Source organism: Vulpes lagopus, chromosome X (assembly GCF_018345385.1).
Source record: "Vulpes lagopus strain Blue_001 chromosome X, ASM1834538v1, whole genome shotgun sequence".
Lineage (NCBI taxonomy): Eukaryota > Metazoa > Chordata > Mammalia > Carnivora > Canidae > Vulpes > Vulpes lagopus.
Genome location: NC_054848.1, coordinates 96,351,077 through 96,370,577, shown reverse-complemented (window position 1 = coordinate 96,370,577; position 19,501 = coordinate 96,351,077). Strand labels below are relative to the sequence as shown.

At 36.1% G+C, this 19,501-nt stretch overlaps 1 protein-coding gene across 9 annotated transcripts in view; it reads left to right on the top strand.

Annotated features, from left to right (window-relative positions):
* Positions 1-19,501, top strand: part of TENM1 (teneurin transmembrane protein 1) — an 802,950-nt gene that overhangs the window by 72,273 nt on the left and 711,176 nt on the right. For 7 of the 9 annotated variants that reach the window (XM_041741545.1, XM_041741547.1, XM_041741548.1 and 4 more), the window contains exon 3: positions 2,470-2,536. The exons of the other annotated variants lie outside the window; for them this stretch is intronic. The gene's annotated coding sequence lies outside the window, so the exon portion shown is untranslated. The remainder of the gene's footprint in view (positions 1-2,469; positions 2,537-19,501) is intronic. 9 annotated transcript variants of the gene reach the window in all.

The following is a 19,501-nucleotide window of genomic DNA, read 5'->3' as shown; positions in this document are numbered from 1 at the left end:
GCTAGTAATTTAGAGTTGAACTCATTCTGGCTTCAGAGTTTGCTTTTAGCCACTGTGCTGTTCTTTCTGAACTCAGGATAAGAGAATTATTTCATTACTGTGGTAAACGTTTGACACTTTTGAACCACCCCTCAAAGATATTTTAGCAAAACATTTATGTTTGGATAAGTAATATCAAACGCTTTGTTTTACTTTGTTTATAAAGGAAATAAAGAAACAAGAAAGAAAAAAGGGAATGAAGGAAGGAGGGAGGGAGAGAGAAAAAATAATAACGAGTCTTTAGTGGAGGTGTTGGATTCTCTGATTATATTTCATCTTATATGTACATGTTAATACTAGCTCATTCATCTTCAGGGTCTTTTCCTCAATTAGCATAAACTACAGGGATGCTTTGAATGTACTTAGGGTATGATTGTGATATGAAAGCACATGGGATCTTTGTCCCCACATAACTATAAAGGAGGTTGTACTGTCCAGAGACATTTTGTAGTTTCATCTCATATTTTGAATCCATTTGTCCATATTGAGCACAAGTTGAAAGGTCAAAGTCTAGGATAATGCTTCCCATTGAGCTAGGGGGTTCCTGAAGTGAGGGGGCAGGGAGGAGGGATAGGAGATTTCCTCTTTCCTTTTATTTAAGCGAATATAGTGCTAAACAGTAATTACAGTAAGCTGCCACTTGTTTTTTGGGTCTGGGTTGACCTCATAGCCACCTGGATTTGGCTTCCTTTCCACTATGCCACATTAAATGGTGCATTGGTTGGTTTGGAATTTTCAATAAACATCTATTTTTCCCCAGTATTCTATTGTAGTTGAGAGTTCATTTTCTTTTGATAGAGAGTACAATACTATCCTAATTCTAGATAAGTTGCACTAAGTACAGAATATGAAATTCTAAGCTTCTGAAAGTTATTTTCCTACCATTCAGATGGTATGTTTCCTAAAATGCCAACATTTCTCAAAGACAATTTAATTCAGCCTTCTTGAAGCACAAGAAGGAAGTATTTTTCTAGCAAAGCTGTTCTCCTACCATATTAAGTGAAATTTCTGTAATAGTCCTGGTAGCTTCTGAAGGTGGAAGGAGATAAACTGTTTAGACAGAGTGTGAAAAAGCTTAAATGTTTCCTTCCTATATTAAGGAAAGTAGCACTGTGGGATGGTTTCATCTTAAAATAGATGTGTGTTCTGTGGTTATTGGTAAAGGGATAGGGAAGTACACTGGACTGACCTGTTCCATTATTAGAAGCCAAGTCAAGAATGTTATGTATATATATATATATATATATATATATATATATATATATAGTCAAATGAGAGTTCATATACAATGATATTACATTAGGCTTTCATCCTGTGTTGTTGATAGTAACAATAGTTTGGATAAGGCCTATTTTACCAATTCTGAAATACTCTATAATCTGAGAAAGCATTGAAATCAGACTTGTAGAACTGAATTAGAGATGTATGGGTATTAAAATACTCCATCCACCCCATTTCCACATGTACCATCTGTTGTTTCCAGATGTACTGCTTCCTAGAGGCGGTATTCATGGGCATGGTATTATAACAACAAACCGGCATTCCTAGTTCTGGGACTTAATTCCCAGAAATACAAGTTTTCATTGGCTGCACTTCAGGGAATTAGACTCCTCTGTGGCTAGGGACATGCCATTACAACCATGGTAATGGAAATAGACCAATTCAGAGCTTATAAGGCATCAGGGAGCCTTCAAATTCGGAGCAGTACAAAGTTTCTCTTATGTGCCTGTAACTCAAGGTAAGTTGGGCAACGCTATTAATGCTCCCCTCACCCCTTGGTGATTAGATATGCCTAGCTCATTGTAGATAAGGTGTTGGAGGTATCTCTTCTATGTTAAGTTTGATAAAGGAAGTTATAAAATGCTTCAAAAGCTCTAGAGTGTATGCTTAAAGCCTCGTATATAGTCCAGCACCTTAATCTGATGCTGTCTGTAAAGCAATGGGCTGTCACCTCCCTCCAGACCACTGCTTGCCTCATTAATACCACTGGAACAAATTATCACTTCACAGCCCAGAAATCTTCTATAGCAGTTGTGGTGATTGATGTAACAAGGCTAAAAAATAATGATGAAATGCATGTTCCAGAAGACAGATTCAAATGGCAGGAGCTTCAAAGGCAATTAAATGTGACACAGAAGGAGTCTTCCTGGAATAAAGTATTTTCAAATAAATGGTAAGATAAGTGTGATAATCTCCTAGACTCACATTACACATAAATTAGTTTGCTATGAATAATTATTTCTGAAGGCTTAGTGTGCATTGAAGTAAAAGTTTAGAAACAGCCAGTATGAACCATTTAAAAAATACATTTTTTTTTTTTTGGTTTAAGATGGGGCAAAAAGCAATGCTGTGGGGATGGCATCTGTGCTTATGATGGGATTTATTTATCTGTGGCCATAGTATTTGAATGATCTTTTGATATGCTTTAAGGTTTCCTGTTGGTTGGAAAGTAAAGAATCGTGACTACAGATGTCAAGTTGAACTGCCTTCCTCCAAAGTGAGTCAAACAATTCTCTTGATGTATTGATTCTATACCACTAAGTTACTAACTGTGCTGTGGGAGGAACCTGCCTACTCAAGAGAGTGCAGCTGTACATTAGATGGGCACATCAAGGTCACTGTGAAGGGGAAATTTAAGACATGGAAGTAACTAGAACAGCTGGGCAGTGTTAAAGCACTCTGCCATCTAAAGCCTTGCAAAAGATACACCTCAAACTGTCATTGGGTCTGTAAGTGCTACTCTCTTGTTTTCTTGAAATACGAACATAGGACAGGTTAGACAAGTATTGGCTTAGATGTAGCAAGAGGAGATTATTTTTACAGGGTTTCTTGTTTGAAGGGTTAGTTAATCTTAATCATGAAACTGGATTTGTAGAGAGTTTTAAGAATACATTTTAAATGGTGATTTTTAAAAATAATCTTGTTTGAGTTAGGTGTAAAATAATCTGAAGTTGTATTGGATGTTTGTTTAAAGTTATTTCCTCACTAATCTGTTATTAGCTAAACCTGATGAGGCCATTTGTTGATTTCTTGGCAGGATCAAAGGAACACACTTATTTAAGGTAGAATATGTATCAGTCTCACCCAGAATTATCTAGATATGAGTCAATGCAATTCAACAACCATTTATTACACTTTAATAATCAGTTTGACTTTTTTTTAACAAAATCTTGGCCACCCTTTTCAATAACATGATTGAATGATTCAGAAGTTTGTTTCTAATTGTACAGGTCATCTTTAACACTGTTATTTACCCTGAAGGGGTTGAAGTGTCCTTTTGAAAGACAAATTAAGGACTATTTTGATCTCATTCTTTAAAACAAGTATTACTTTTATGCCAGGACACTGTTTATTATGTAGACCACAGATAGAAATATTCACCAATGTCAAAAAGGCTGAGAAGTTACTTCCACTCTAAGATGTCTGCAATTCACTAGAGACACATACATGAATCAAGTAACTTTTTTTTAATGGGCTTTAAAAAATTGCATTACTCTCTTACAAACCTTGAATTTGGACTTGAGAAATTCTGCCTTTTACTTACCTGGCTTGTTAATTGGTTGAGCATACTGAAAAGACATGCTTATGTATCATGGATGGCAGAAAACACATATGACTAATATGACAGCTGCTTGAAATAGAAAAAGCAATAAAATGACTTTGTACTTTTATGACACATTTATAGACTGGTAATAAAGCTCCTTCCTAATCTCATTCTCTCATCATAGCACCCAAGTGATTTGTGTAATTATTATTTTATCTGTCTTTTTAAACAATGGAAAAGCCAGAAGATGAACCTAATGACCCAGCATTCATTTTTTATTGTTACCATCCTTCAACTACAAGCACACTCATACTCGTTTTTAAGAAAACCGTGGGCTTTTTTTTTTTTTTTGGTCCTATCCAAAAAGCATTTCACTAAATTCTCATATCTTGTGACAACTGGCAAATAATAGCTAGAGTTGTTTGTTTGTTTTTTTACACTAACTGTGGTTTTAAACAACATTGAGAATTGGTTGCTTATATGGGGTAGTTAAATTAAAGCACATAGATAAGCCTTTTTAACTGAATACTTGGAACTACCCAATTCCAAATTCATCATGTAATATTTTAAGAAAGGAAATATATTTACATGCACTGAGTGTCTGCTCTGGGCCAAACACTGTCATATATGTAAACTTATTTAACAGCAACTTCACAACAACATTGTGCGGTAGTTATTTTTAACCCTATTTTTATGGAGGAAGCAACCCAACCTCAGAGACGTTATGTAGCTTCTCCACTGACACACCAGCTAGCTACTTAGTGGCAGAGCCAATATTCAAATGTGCATCTGCCTGATTCTAACTACCACATTATACAGCTTTTAAATAAATGTGGAGAATATGTTTGATAATAATGGCTAAATCGAAACACATCGGAATAAATCTGTGTAATACTGTTCATCAAGGTAAAAGTATGTGTTTAGTTTATGAAATTGCTTTATCCAAGACACTAGAATAAATTAAATGCATGAGTGATATCAGAATTTATAGAATTATGTTTATTGGATTAATGGTGTTTTATAAATTATAATGATTTACATCTCAGAACAGTCTACACAGTATTTAATGGAAAAAATAAACTTATTTGCACCCACATTCATAAAATTATGGTTTTTAAAGCTAGAATTTCTATTTTCCACAACATCATATATAAAATAAGCCAATTACTGAAATTGAAAAATGATATTACTTCAGATTTGAGCTATCTATTGCTTGGTGTGAGGACTGTTAAAGATATTCTGATGCAAATTACTATTTAAAAAGATGGCTTACATTAAATATATTCAGGGGTATAATATACTTTTGGCTTTAGGTTATAATATAATCAATTATTTCATTGTGATTTCATATTGATATATATCTGTGAAGAAAAAACCCAATGACTATGGCAAGCAATTGTATCATTCTACTTGTGTAGAAATCTTGCAGTATAAATGCATGCCAGTTATTTTTGCTACTAATCAAGGCTTTTAATTTCTTTCACTTTTAATCTAAATGATACTTCCTTTTGCAGAATTACAGAAAGAATAGGTTCACCCTAAAAATGACTGTAGCATTTATTAGAAACAATAACTATTCCAGAAAGTACAGCAAAATAAGTTTCTATTTCTTCACCAAATCAAGTGTTCAGTACCTATGATAACCCACTCAGTCCATTTGACCTTGTAATTCTGTACCCTCTCTGAGCCCATTGCTTTCTTGTCTACAGAATGGGATATTAACTACTTCTTTGGGATGCTGTGATAATTACATGATTTAACATGAAAAGGGTGGTGAACAGTGCCTGGCAATGGGTAGCTATCAAATTGTTATTGAATCAATGTATTGTGCATATAATTCAGCATTTTGAAATATAATTTATTAACATCTTATAATCTGATGCAGAAATTTATTTTAAAAATGAATTAAATCTCAATTACCATGCAGCTGCTTATCGGATCCTGTTGATAGCTTCCCCAATATTGATCAAAATTATATAGACCTCTTAAGAGCATGCCTCCGTTGCCACATCCTACCTTACATCCTTCCTTTTGTGTTTCACTAATTTCTCTCTCAAAGCAGAGCATTTTGATCTAGCTTTGTTTGACATGACCATTTTGAGAGGCATATTGACATAACCACCTCCAAATAATCCAATCAAATATAAAATCAGTTTTTTCATCTTCCGAAGATTATCTTATGAGACATCTCCAAACCTAGTTCTGTCTCTACCACCCAGACTGCATGATTCCTTCTCTTCCTACTTTACTCATATTTGAATTTATTTTTTTATTAAATATATTGTTTATATATATATATTCTACAGTTTTTAAAAACTGTAAGTATTTAACAAATTTATACAATTGAGTTAATCTCCAAGGGAGAGGTGATTTTATCCCCAAAACCATTATTATGAAAGAGTGCTACCTCATAATTTATGAGCACTATTGTGGAAATTGTTAAAGGAATTGTTCTCATAGCTCATCCCCATTGTCTTATGGGATTAGCAAAATCAAGAAACGTACCAAAATCACAAAGCCACTTAAAAAATATTTTCAGAAAAAAAAAAACTTCTGCAGGAAAACAAGACAAATTCCACAATTACATTCCTAAATCTGCATTTCACTAGAGATTAAAAGCATGACTGTTGTAACTTTAAGAGATCAGATAATTTGATTATTCAGCAAATGAAATGAATTATGACTGATAGTCTTTTGTGCGAAAAGCTTATGTGATAAGCATGGGGCTCCTAGTTTTATATCATGTGGATGCTAGGTAGTGCCCAACCCCAATCTCATCCTTTACCCCTTTTCTGAGCTTGTTGTCATCTCATACTCTTCTGGCATACAGAGCAAAGATGGAGTGAGGCTCAAAGATAGGATGAGGATGATTACCTCACATACTGCTTGATCTAAAACAATCTGAATATTTAAACACTTTGTTGTTTAAACCTTGTTACATTCTGAAACTGTCAAGTACATTCTTCTTTTCTTTCCGGTATACTTGTCTCCTCTCTTTACTACAACACCAAGTGGTAGATAGTTGTGCTACAGGACAGAGTTTATGTCTGTATGTGTGCACATTGGTAGATAGGGATAGAGTGGAGAATGATGTATGCAGTTGGTATAAGAAGCTGGGCATTATCTTCCTTGATCTTTCATTTTGATTCCCTGCTTCTATGCTATGAGACAAGTAAAAATCCTACAACTGTATAACAAAAGGATTTTAAGATATTTCTAAATAATAAAGAATATCTATTTGAAAATGGGCTTTCAAACTAAAAATGAATCCCTATCCAAAGATAACGTCTTGGAAGCAGTAAAAAGACCAGAACATCTGCAAAAGATACAATTTACTCATGCCATTATAGGAAAGGTGTGACAGATTTGAAGAGATATTTGTATAAAAAAACAGGCTCTATTTTTTGCAAGTAACCTACCTGACTATAGTTATATAGTAATAGACAAAGATTTGAGTAAGGAGGTTGATGATAGAAAACATCAATGTGGAACAAGCTGGTGATATATTTTATAAGGCCATGTCGGCCATTGCATATCCTATATAACAGGCATATGTTAAAATAGCGTCAATAATTATGCATTTGTTGAACATCATCTATGAGCAATGTGTTTTTATAATATAATGGATGCAGACATTCCAATTCCTCCCTGTAGATGGTTTTCAGTCTAGAGGGGACCCTATGATATGCTGACATACAACTGATTGTAAAGAAGAACAGTCTTAAATATTGCTTTGACAGATATTTAAATATTATTAGTGCACAGATCTGATATAGTCCAGGTTAATCCGAAAAGGTCCCTGAACCAAGTGAAACTTAAGATCAAATTTCTAGGAAAGGATTTTGTTACTTGGTCTTATTTTTGAATCAGAAGTATTGACTGCTCAAGGAACCCTGTGATTTCTATTATTTTCTAAGTCTAGAGAGGAAGAGTCCTGTTACGAGATAAAGTTCATGAAGGAAGACTGACAGAGGTGTTGGTTGGATATGGTGCATGCTGATTTTATGGTAGCAGAATGTCATCAACTGGTATACTATAATGACTATTACACACCACTCACATGATTAGAAGATAGCAACCATTCATTTCCATTTTGATCATCTGCATTTTTTTTCTAGGATATTTGTAGCTTATAAAATAGGATAACCTGATTAAATTTAGTCCCTTGAATCACAAGGAATTCTAGATTATTTCCTTTTTAATTCTGGGAGAACTTAAGCCATCTGTTGCCTTGAAGCAGAGAGATTTAGTAATCAGGCACAGCAGAAAGAAGATATTTGTCTAGGGATGCTATTAATTAACAAACTTGGAAAGCATTCTGCATTTCTTACCTTAAAGTCAAAGTACCCCTAACAAGTATATTGGACAATTAGATGAGAAAACCTGTCTTGGGTCAGATGCTCTTTATGTTCTGTTTTGGATAGTACAGAAGAAAATATGAATAGAACGTGTTGGATCCAGTACCATGGGGGGGGGGGGGAAAACAGCAAATAATAAGAATTATTAATTGTGAGGTTCCCAAAAAGGGAAACCCCAATATTTCTAACCTTATGATATTTATGATTAAAGTATTATGATATTTTTACATAATCCCTTTTCACTTAAAAGGAATTCTCCTGGTATTCCTTCCAATTAACTCCTAAATTTAAAATGGAAAATTTGAGCAACAAATTTTGAGGGAACTAGAAAGCATGTTTTTGTTTAAATCAAGTTTATTTAGGTGTAATTATCATACAATAACATGTACCCTAACTTTAGTGCATACATTGGTGAACTTTGACAAATATACATATACACATCCATAGAATCATCACCACTCCTCAAGACTAAGGATGTTTTCATCACCACTTAAGACTGGTCCTCTTTTGCCCTTTTCTAGTTGGTTCTCCCTGTCCTCAGTGCCACAGAATCACTGATTTGCTTTCTGTCAGTATAAATTAGATTTGTCTTTTCTAGAATTTCATATTAGTGGAATCATACACTACTCTTCTGTTTATGACTTCTTTACACTTAGAAGGAGGGTGTGTTGTTTGTTTTTCCCCCATCTTTGTTAAGATATAGTTGACAAATAAAAATTGTATACATTTAAGGTATACAATTTGATGTTTTGATATATACTTTGTGAAATAATTGCCATAAGCTATTTATCTTACCCATCACCTCACATAGTTACCATTTTATTTTATTTTGCTGAGAACACTTAAGATCTACCCTCCAAACAAATTTCAAGTATACAGTACAGCATTTTTAATTATATTCACATTACTGTATGTCAGACCTCCAGATTTATTCATCTCATATAACTGAAACTTTGTACCCTTTGACCAACATTACCTATTTCCTCTTTACCCCAGCTGCTGGCAACTACCATTCCACTTTGTGCTTCCATGAGTTTGACTCTTCGAGATTCCATATATAAAAGTGAGATTGTGCAGTATTTATCTATCTGTGTCTGGCTTATTTTACCTAGCAGAAGTTCCTCCAGATTCATCCATCTTGTTGCAAATATCAGGAATTTTTTTTAAAGGCAGAACGATATTCCATTATGTGTGTATATGTGTGTGTCATACATATATACTCATTTTCTTTATCCATTCATCTATCAACAATTAGATTGTTTCCATATCTTGAAATAATGTTAGTAATGCTGCAGTGAACATGGGAGTGCAAATATCTCTTTGTGATCCTGATTTTTTTACTTTGGGTTTGTAACCAGAGGCGGGATTACTGGATCATAAGGTAGTTCTGTTTTAATATTGTGAAGACCCTCCATACTATTTTCCATCGTGGCTGTACTAATTTACATTCCCACCAACAGTGCACAAGGGCTCCCTTTTCTCCACATTCTTGCCAACACTTGTTATCATCTGTTGTTTTGATAATAGCCATCCTAACAGGTGTGAGATGATATCTCATTATAGTTTTGACTTACATTTTCCTGATCACTAGTCATGTTGAGCACCTTTTCATATACTTGTAGGCCATTTTTATGTCCTCTTTGGAGATATTCAGGTCCTTTTCCCAGTTTTCAATTAGGTTTTTTTGTTTACTCAGTTTTGTTTTGTTTTTGTTTTTGTTTTTTTGCTATTGAGTTGTGTGAGTTCCTCATATATTTTGGATATTAACTCTTTATCAGATAGATGCTTTGCAAATATTTTCTCCCATTCCATAGGTTGCCTTTTCATTTTGTTGTGTTTCAGTGTTTAAATGCCTCCAGGGTAAGTTAGTTGAGCATATCCAATCTAGACTTTTTTTTAAAAGATTTATTTATTTATTCATGAGAGACACAGACTGAGAGAGAGAGAGAGAGAGAGAGAGAGAGGCAGAGACCTAGGCAGAGGGAGAAGCAGGCTCCTCGCTTGGAACCTGATGTGGGACTTGATCCCGGATCCCAGGATCACGACCTGAGCCAAAGGCAGGCGCCCAACTGCTGAGCCACCTGGGCATCCCTGCAATCTAGACTTTAAGCAGACCTGTGTTTGAATCCCAGCTCTTCCCTTGACTTTCATTTTGCTTTTGGCAAGTTATTTATCAACCCTAAATCATTGCTTCCTCAATTCAGAGTTAATGAGAGTACTTTATAGATATGATTATTGCTAGGATTGAATGAGATCATGTATGTAAATTGCTTTTGACCACAGTGGCTGCCATGTAGAATGTTCCCACAAACATTGGTCCTTTTCTTCTTCTCTTTGGTCACTCTAGCAATTAGCTTTTTTCTTTAGTAAACTTTTATACTTCTTGTCCCTTCCCAGTCCAAACTATCCTATATACTACCATCACAGCAATCTCCTAAAAATACCTTTTGGATCTTGCTGTACCCTGTCAGTCTCCAGTGGCACCCTGTTATCTGCTGGCTAAAGTTCTAACTTTTTGGCCCAATACTCAAAGCCCTTTATAATCTGAGGCTGTTTCCTCCCTATACCTCTACGTGAATGTTTTACTCAAGCTCAATTAGTAGATGCCATTGTTTCTCCAATAGGTTGGAAGGCTTGTTTGAGGATAGAGAGGTCTGGTATTGTAGAGAAGCCTGATGGTGGGGTGATGGAGATGCTGTCATTTTAGACAGAAGAGGGCTAGATCAGAGAAAACAACATTTCTTTTTCCATTTCCCTCTCCCACTGAAATAGCCTTCCATGAAGTAGGCCCAGATTATTTTGGCTAGATCTGTTTCTTTAAAAGACTAGCAACTCTGCCAGATATTACCCTAGGAATGAAGACTATTGTGACCTTCTCCTCAGTGACTTTATCACAAATAGAGGAAGTGGACATGAAAACAAACAATTTTTAAAATTATAATATGTGATACTGCCTTTTTAGGTGTATGTATATGTGTGCATGCATGTGTGTATGTGGATTCTGTAGAAACATAGAGGGAAGAGTGACAAATTGAAGTATGTAATCACTCATTAATACAGTAACATTTGAGTGTGAACTTGAGGCGTGTAAAATTTCAATGTGAAAAGAAAAATAAAATTTCAGTGTGAACAAGAGCACTGAGTAATGGTAAGACAGGGAGGGCATTTAAGACATGGAGAACAGGGGAATCTCTGGGTGGCTCAGTGGTTTGGCTCCTGCCTTCGGTCCAGGGTGTGATCCTGGTGACCTGGGATTGAGTCCTGCATTGGGCTCCCTGCATGGAGCCTGCTTCTCCCTCTGCCTGTGTCTCTGCCCCCCCTCTCTTTGTGTGTGTGTGTGTCTCTCATGAATAAATAAATAAAATCTTTAAAAAAAAAGACATGGAGAACAGAAGACACAAAAGGATAGAGATGTAAAGAGTTTGGTGTGTTCAGGAAATCCCACAAAGTCTAATGAGGCTTCAGCATAGGACTGGGGTGGGAGAAGTGGAAAACAATGAGAAATGAGGCTCTGGTGGTAGTTTGTGGACTATATGATATTACAACAGTAAACAAATTATAATTTATTGACTACCTACTATGTGCTAGGCACTGTGTAAAATCCTGTGCATTAATTGCCTTTTCCAAAGATTTCTATCAACCATATGAGGTATTAGAAATATTATTATCCCCATTTTATAGATAAGGAGAATGAGGCAGAGATTAAATAATTGCCCAAGGTCACCAATTGGAAATGGCTGAGCCAGGACTCAAACCTTGGTCTGTGTGACCACAGGATCCATAAACGGGAGCAAATGAGGTAGTGATGGTGAGGTGGATATAGAGCAGAGAGTGTAGACTCTGAGGCATCCTCTTAGGTAGAAAGTGTTAATGTGGCTTGGTGACAGGTTTTGGTGTTGAAGGATGAAGTAGAGTGAGGCATGGAGAATGACTCTAAGGTTTCAAACTTGGGAGATATGGTTTGGGGATATGGTAAACCCATTAGCAGAAATGGGGAATTTAGGAGGGAGAGGAGTGGCAGGGAGCATTATGAATTTTCATAAACTTCAAGATTTTCCAGTGGACTGAAGGTAGTCACTAGACAGTTATAAATAAAGCTTGAGAGGCCAGAACTAGACATAATAGATCTGGAACCATCAGGATAATGGCAATAATAGGAGGTTTAATAATGGACAGAATTGTTCAGGGGGATGTGTAAAGGTTAAAAAGGAAGAGTACCAAGGATGGAATGCTCCTTTCTTTGAGAAGTTTTTTTTTTTTATAATTTTCCTTGCTAAAATAGCATAAGCTTCCTAGTGTTATGTAAGGGGTTTTTGTTTCTGTTGTTTTGTTTTGTTTTGTTTTAACTGTTCTGATGTCTTTTGGACAATCAGCTACTTGAGAATGGAGACCTCTCTGGTTAATTTCTACAAGCTAATTGCTAACCAGAATTTATCTGAGAGCCTTGTACATAGTGTGAATTCATTATATTGGATTGTCCTGGAACATGGAATGGTGTTAATAATGGGCCCCTGAGAAACCGTGAAGGAGGGGCTTTTTTCCGCTGTCAACTAGGAGCCAGAGAGAGAGCCATGCACTGGGAGCAGCAGGAGCAGCGAGAGGTTATCTCCTGCTCCTGTCTTACCAAGGCTTGGGCTATATGCTTCATTTAAAGTTGGAAGTATTCTCAGATGTGACATGTGCTAGAACTTAGCGGAGGTAGTGAGAAGTCCTTCAACTAGAGTTTTCACATTCTAAAAAAAAACCTTCCTGATTGTAGTAAATGATGAACTGAGTTCTTATTTGTTTTCAAATTTAGGAATAATATTTCAACTATGCATCACAATGCAGCTGTTTAAATGAACTATTCTCTGATTATTCTGGGATTCAAGAAGACACAGGGCACCAGATAAAGCCGACAATTGTTATTTCACTGTTGCTAAAAGACAAAATCGATACTTGATTACTCTGAATTAGTATAACCAGCCATGCAAATCTTTAACCTCAGATTAACTAAATGTAGGACCATGACCCAACCTACAACATAACATTTAGAAATAGAGAATTGACTGATGCAGAGCATATTTATAAAGCGTGGAGTTGCACTGATGCCCAAGCTAGTTTCCTGAGTATCGTTGTGTCTAAAGTAGCTGCAGAATTATAGCAAGTAGAATTTTAACTAATTGGCATTTCTGTGATCCTCCCCCTTCTCCCTATGTCAACTACCCATTTTATAGCACAGCTCATAAAGGAGATCTTCCTACCCCCAGTGGTACTTTTGCATCATAGTGAAGATTGTTTCTTTTGTTCATATTCTAAAGAGTTTTACAAATTGCCATTTCTCATATCTGTAAGTATTCATTAAATCATTCAAAATGTAACAATTATGTATTTTATACCTGCTTGTGCCAGGTAGTATAGTAGCATACTAGGCCTTGGAGCTGTAGTGGTGAGGAAAACTGTCAAGGGGCCTATCTGTAAATCTCTAGAATTGGGGGATCAGGCCAGAAAAAGAACTCCCCCTGAAATAAAAGGCAACATGAATCTTCATGGAGTATATACGTGCAGTTTTTTGCAGCAGTAGCCCAATGACTGATGCGTGAAGGTACAGCTGTTGAGGTGGGGATGTGTCTAAATGGCAGACAGAGAAATATCCCCTGGAAGGCATCCATCTCAAAAGGAATTCATGGGAGATACCCTGCAGTGTCACTAATTTCAGCCTGTGCTTCAGGAGATGTCAGGATAATGGAAGATTTTCCTGTCTGAGGAAATTTTGAAATAAGTGAGTTAGAGATTTGTGATTTCTGCACATGTCCAAGGGACAGAGACTATGTGTGGTGGCTTTGAATCCTTAGGAAGGCAGTCTTTGTAGTGCAATGTGAATAATGTTTTGGATTCCACCAGAGTAGAATCCACCAGATAACACTGCCTACAGAATTCTCTAGTTCCCCTTTCTTAGATTCTATGTGCCCCAAATTGCCTTTGTATTGCCAAAAATAGCTTCATCTATTTGTCCTATGCTCACAGATGTGGCCACAAGTGCAATCTAATTCAGTCATCAAACCAGCCCTACAAGGTAGGTTTTATTCTGTGTCAAAGATCATGAAACTAAGGCCCATTGGAAATGCCCCCAGGAAAATATCAATCTTCACATAAAATGTAGAGAAATGAACAGATGTGAATATCTTGTAAATAGAGCCAACAGGATTATTTTTATAGATTTGGTGTAGAAGATAAATAATATAGCTTCTTTATCATTGCTACTGACAGAGAAATTGAATTAGTTAAGTTTAGTCTATAGTTGTTGCTAGAAAGCAACTATTAATTCTTCACATTTTTGCATTTGGGTCTTCCACAACTAAAAGAAAAACTTTTAGAAGGGCTTTTCCTTTTCTTTTTTTTTCTTTTTAATTATTTGATCCTTGAGGTAGTTATAGATTAAGTCATCCAATTATGAATATTCTGTTTGCTAGTATTACTCGGTTTAATAATGTAAAACTTTTTCTAACGTGAGGAAATTGGTTGTTTCCTTTAGTGAGTTGGGAGAAATGGTTGGGGAGGGAGTTGGTCCTTTGAAATGGGAGAAGATGCTCTTACTAATGAAGAGTAGACTCCAGTTATACAGCCAGAGATGGATCTGAAGAGGTCCAAAACTTTGTGAAGGATATTTGATAATATATTAAATGGAAGAATGGAGTTAGAGATAGATCACACTTTTCCTAGGCTTTTGTAATCAGTGCTGTGCTACCTGTGGATCACTTGCCTTTCACAGAGTTGTTCATCTTAAGGAAGAATTTTGGAAATAACTGGGAAAGAGGAATTGAACTCAGATTTGTAGACTTCCTACAGTGTACCAGGAACCATGGCAAGAGTTTTCTGAATGTTGTCCCATCTACTTTCCACAAAAACACTGGGAAAAAGTATTAAGCCCTTTTCACAGATGAAAGGATGCCACTGAACCTTAAAGATGTTAAGTAACTTGCTCAAGGAAGAAAGCTGGTAAGTGGCAGGTTCAAGATTTAAACTCAGGTGACTCCACAGTCTATCTTCTCTTTGCACTACAGACTTTGTGGTGCTGTGAATGAACTGTCTTAATTAAAACTTCCAATTTATTTGTATTTTCAAATATGGATCGTCACCAAGTTTCTGACTGTAGTTAAATTTTAATTTTACATTAAGCAAGCAAGACCTCCCTAATTCTGGAAATAAGATGGTTGAGTTATGGAAAGATGTTTCAGTGCTGTCAGGTTTAAGAGAGAAATCCCCCTTAATATCATGGTTTGGGACTATTTGATGAGCTGCTGCTTTCTGTTAACATCTAAAGGGTTATAATGAAAAAAGATCACACTTTGGGTCAAAGGGAACTCCAAACACTACCCAGCATGGGAACCAAGTTACCTGATTATGTCCCATGGTACCATTAAGACCTGCAGTGTTAGCTCCAAATGAGAACAAAATGGGACTAGAAATGTTCACAGCTTTCATGATGAATTTCTAATATTGAAACCAAATTAACTCAGGGTACCATTTTATAGTGTCTATGTCAAAATTAAATTACTAGAGCTGGGAGAATCTAGAAAAAGCCAATAAAAACTGAAAAAGGAAATCTTTATAATTGGATTTTTAAAATTAAGAGTACATAAATTGAACATAAACACCTACCTTTTGCATTATAGTTATAAGATTTTTTATTGCAAAGGAAAATACATTTTTAATGTCAAGTCTGTTACCTCAATGAGAATGATTTATTGAGAGTCAAAATGTGGGATTTAAAAATAATTTCAAATTAACAATTCTTTTTATCATGGACATTTGTTAATTTGCTTCTTATACTTCAGCAGAATTTATTTCAGGAGAATTCTCCTTACTATTTTGGCTTAAGTTTCCATCTTCAGAACATAATCTTGCAAGATCACCTCTCACCCTTATCTCTTGGTGACTGGATACTGAGACAGGACATTATGAACTTGATCTGACAACTTAATAAGATGTAATAAGACCTGAAATAGGGGCAGTGCCCTCTCAACTGAGAAGTTCTAGATAGGCACAGAATCTTTTCAAGGATATGTCTAACTAAATTCCATTTAAGACTTCCTTTTAAAACATTAAATGTCTTTTTCCTGTTTCAAACTAGAATGTGATCAGTTGGAATATTGGCGAGGAACAGGTCATTAGTGAAAACTCCAATGAAGACAATTGGCTTTGGGTTTGATTTTCCTGTTTTTGCGGTTAGCTTAGCACCAGATGGTGCCCTAGTGAGTTCTGTATAAATAATACAATCATAGGGTTGAGTGATTCTCTACCAGTCACAGACTCAAGCAGAAAATAACACTTGTCTTTCCACATAAGCCCATGTAGATTCTCTTATTGCTGAATTGTTCTTATGCAGCTCTAACCTTAAATTGTTGTTACGGTTCTTAATTTTTTTCCTGTTTCTGTATTGGGCAAGCAAGCAGCCAAATCCTCACTGTGACCCAGAGGGAAAGGCTACTGATTTGAGGCTCTTCAGCTGATCTATCCACCCATGGCAGAGAGGAGGAGAGGCAAAGAAGCAAAATCTCTGCACTCCCTCTATTGTTCCTGAAAGGGAAGAGTGGCCCTAATACTCCCTTGACAGTTGGTGCACATTAGGGGTGATGGAACTGGCTTTGCTTACAGAAGCCCTGTGGCAACCCCTTACAGGCTTTCAAGGTCCAGCTCAAGTGCCAACTTCAGCCCGTGATGCCCAGTGATCTTTCCTCTTTCTCTGAGTTCATATGACAGTTATGGTTTGCGCCTCAAGATCTAGCTCTTCATTATGTACTATTTTACTATTTGGTATTATCCTTTCCCTGTACCTCTCCCTTTGGATGTAAGTCTTATGTCACTTACAGGAGTCTACGCTCAAATCTATTTTCTTACAACCTGAACTACTAAGACAGAATTGGGCATTTAGTAACTGTTGTTGACTTGATAACATATGGGGTTATAGCTCCCACACATTGGAGCACTGTTTTAATGGTCAGTACCCCATTCAGAGATCAGAGTTCACTATTATGGTACAAAGGATTCTGGTTTCTTAAGAGTGATAAAGAAAAGCTGAAAAGCCTCCCCCACTCTTCCTTTTCTCTTTACTGTCCAGAAGATTTGACCCATATAGTAGCAAACCACAGAAAAGGTGATGAAGCACATTCGGAGAAAATAAGCAGAATCACTAAGAACCTTTCTTCGTTTGAAAGCTTCCTGTATTTTAACTTTGGAAGCACAAATAACCATATAATGTATCCAGCCTTCACATAGGCCTGAAATAAAATTGACCCATTCACTTGTCTTTCTGAGCAAGTTTGGGGTGCCATTTCCAAGTGATTGTTACCTCCTATGTACTAGATGGCTTGCATAACCTCAAAAGAGGTCATTAGGCTATTTGGATCAGGCCATTTAAATCAGTGATTTATTAAATATATTCAAATGACTCATTTCATAGATTTTCCAAAATATTTTATGGTGTGCTGCAGAGTTCTCAAAGTGTGGCCTATGGGAATATTAGTATTCCATGAGTTATGAATAGATGCTTCTTGAAAACAGATTGGTTGTTTGGTTGTTAAGAGAAATGTTACACACTCTATTTGCCTCTTGGAGCATCACATAGCATATTAAAGGCCCCAGTGAGTCCTGCAGCAAAAAGATTGGTTTAATTTGTTTAACTTGGCATTTAGCATATTTGACCTTAGGAATAGAAACAATATTTAGTGAGTATTCTGTGCCAAGTATACGTGAGCTTACCAAATTTCCATAGTCAGACTCTAAATTAGGTCTTATTATTTATATTTAAAGATGGTAAACTTAGGTTCCACTATGTCAAAGGGTTTATTCCATGTCATACAGTGACAGGATCTCCTGTAGTGAGTCCTCATGTTGATTCTGTCACCAATTTTGAATAAGCATATCAATCTTGATATCCTTGTGAGTCACATTAAAATAATAATGTTGGTTTGAACATGAAAGAATTTATATTACCATGTTTTGAAAAAAAAAGTACCACAGAAGTAGTATCTATACTTGACAAAAATAGAAGGAGGAGGAAGAGGGCAGCAATTAGTCCTAGGAAACATGTTCACTCATAATGTATAAGGCTAAGTGCTAGACTTTTAAGAGCAAAAGCAAACAAAAAAATAGTTGTAGCTGCCTTGAATGCACACCAGAATGTGTACATTTTCATTTGTAAGTACTCTGTATTTTGGGTTTAGTCAGACTCCAGGACTTGGAGTGGATTGATCAAATTGGGTAATATGACATTAAGGCCCCCACTGGTCCTGTTGGGAGATGTTAAGACTAGAAATACATTATGACTAGATATTGCAGCTTTGACCCTTGACTGCAACTTTTCTTGCTTCTATGGCTATAAGCCAGAAGCTGAGATTCTTTCAGTTTATTTTTGTGTCATTCATTAAGTAGGCATTACATAAACCACTTGTGGCTCTGTCTCTTTACTCCACCAGTGCCACCATATGGTATCTGATTCTTAGGACTCTGTTATCTCAACTTGTCCAATTCACCATATTAGTCAAACTCATTTTTTCTTGGCCCCTTGCAAGCTTAGTCTTGAGTGATTTTGATGTAGATATCTTTTCCCCTTGATTTTTCAGTCTTTATAACATTTTACCTATAAATTCCACAAATAAATAACACAGCATTTAATGTAATACGTAGTTCCATTTCTCTCTAAACTTATTCTGCATATTAACCTGAATGTGGTGATGGGTTTGTGACAAAGAGGAAGACGACTGCTAATTACACATCTACCTTGCCAAATTGGAAACTGATTTCCTCGTTACCTAAGTTGAACAGAATCCCGTTTTCAATCTAGAAGTAATTACCAAGGCAGTGCGCAACTGAACTCAGACAGACTTCATTTTGCATTCTGCCTCCCTGAACTATCATTAGCTGATATCATAAATATTGATATATAGTATAATACTCCACAAGTTTATTAAAAGAATAATTTAGAAGTCCATAGTGGTTTTATCATCCAGAGTTCTACCATTCTCTGATGTGTGATGAGTGTTTCTGTGGTTTTCCTACATTTTGTATTTATGAGTTGTTTATGGCTCTGACATTATTTTATGCCAGAATTCATTAACCTTTAAAAAGTTTCTGATATGGTTAGGCACTATTGTCACCTCTGGTTTCTAGACACACAGAATGCATCCTAAAAAGTGGAGATGGAACTGATAGCATTCAGATTCACTGGAAGCTTCTTTCAGTAGCCACCTGGTCTCTGAGGTGTGTGCTGAATGTACTGGTGAGGGCAGAACTGCCTTTGATGCGATGATATTACAGTTCCTTTGTTAGAGCCCCAAATTACAAGCTTCATTCTCTGAGAACTGTGATTTCTTCAAGGGTGCACCTCCATATCTTTACTATAAAGAATAGAAGAGAAATAATACCACTTTTTAAAGGATGCTCTCAAAATATGAAAAAAGGGGTAATTACCATGGAATCTGTGTATAGCCTTAACGAGCTTATATTCTGACAAAGGCATTGCTCTAAAGGCAACTCTGTGGGTAGATTAATGCTATTGTCCAGAGTGCTCAATAGAGCT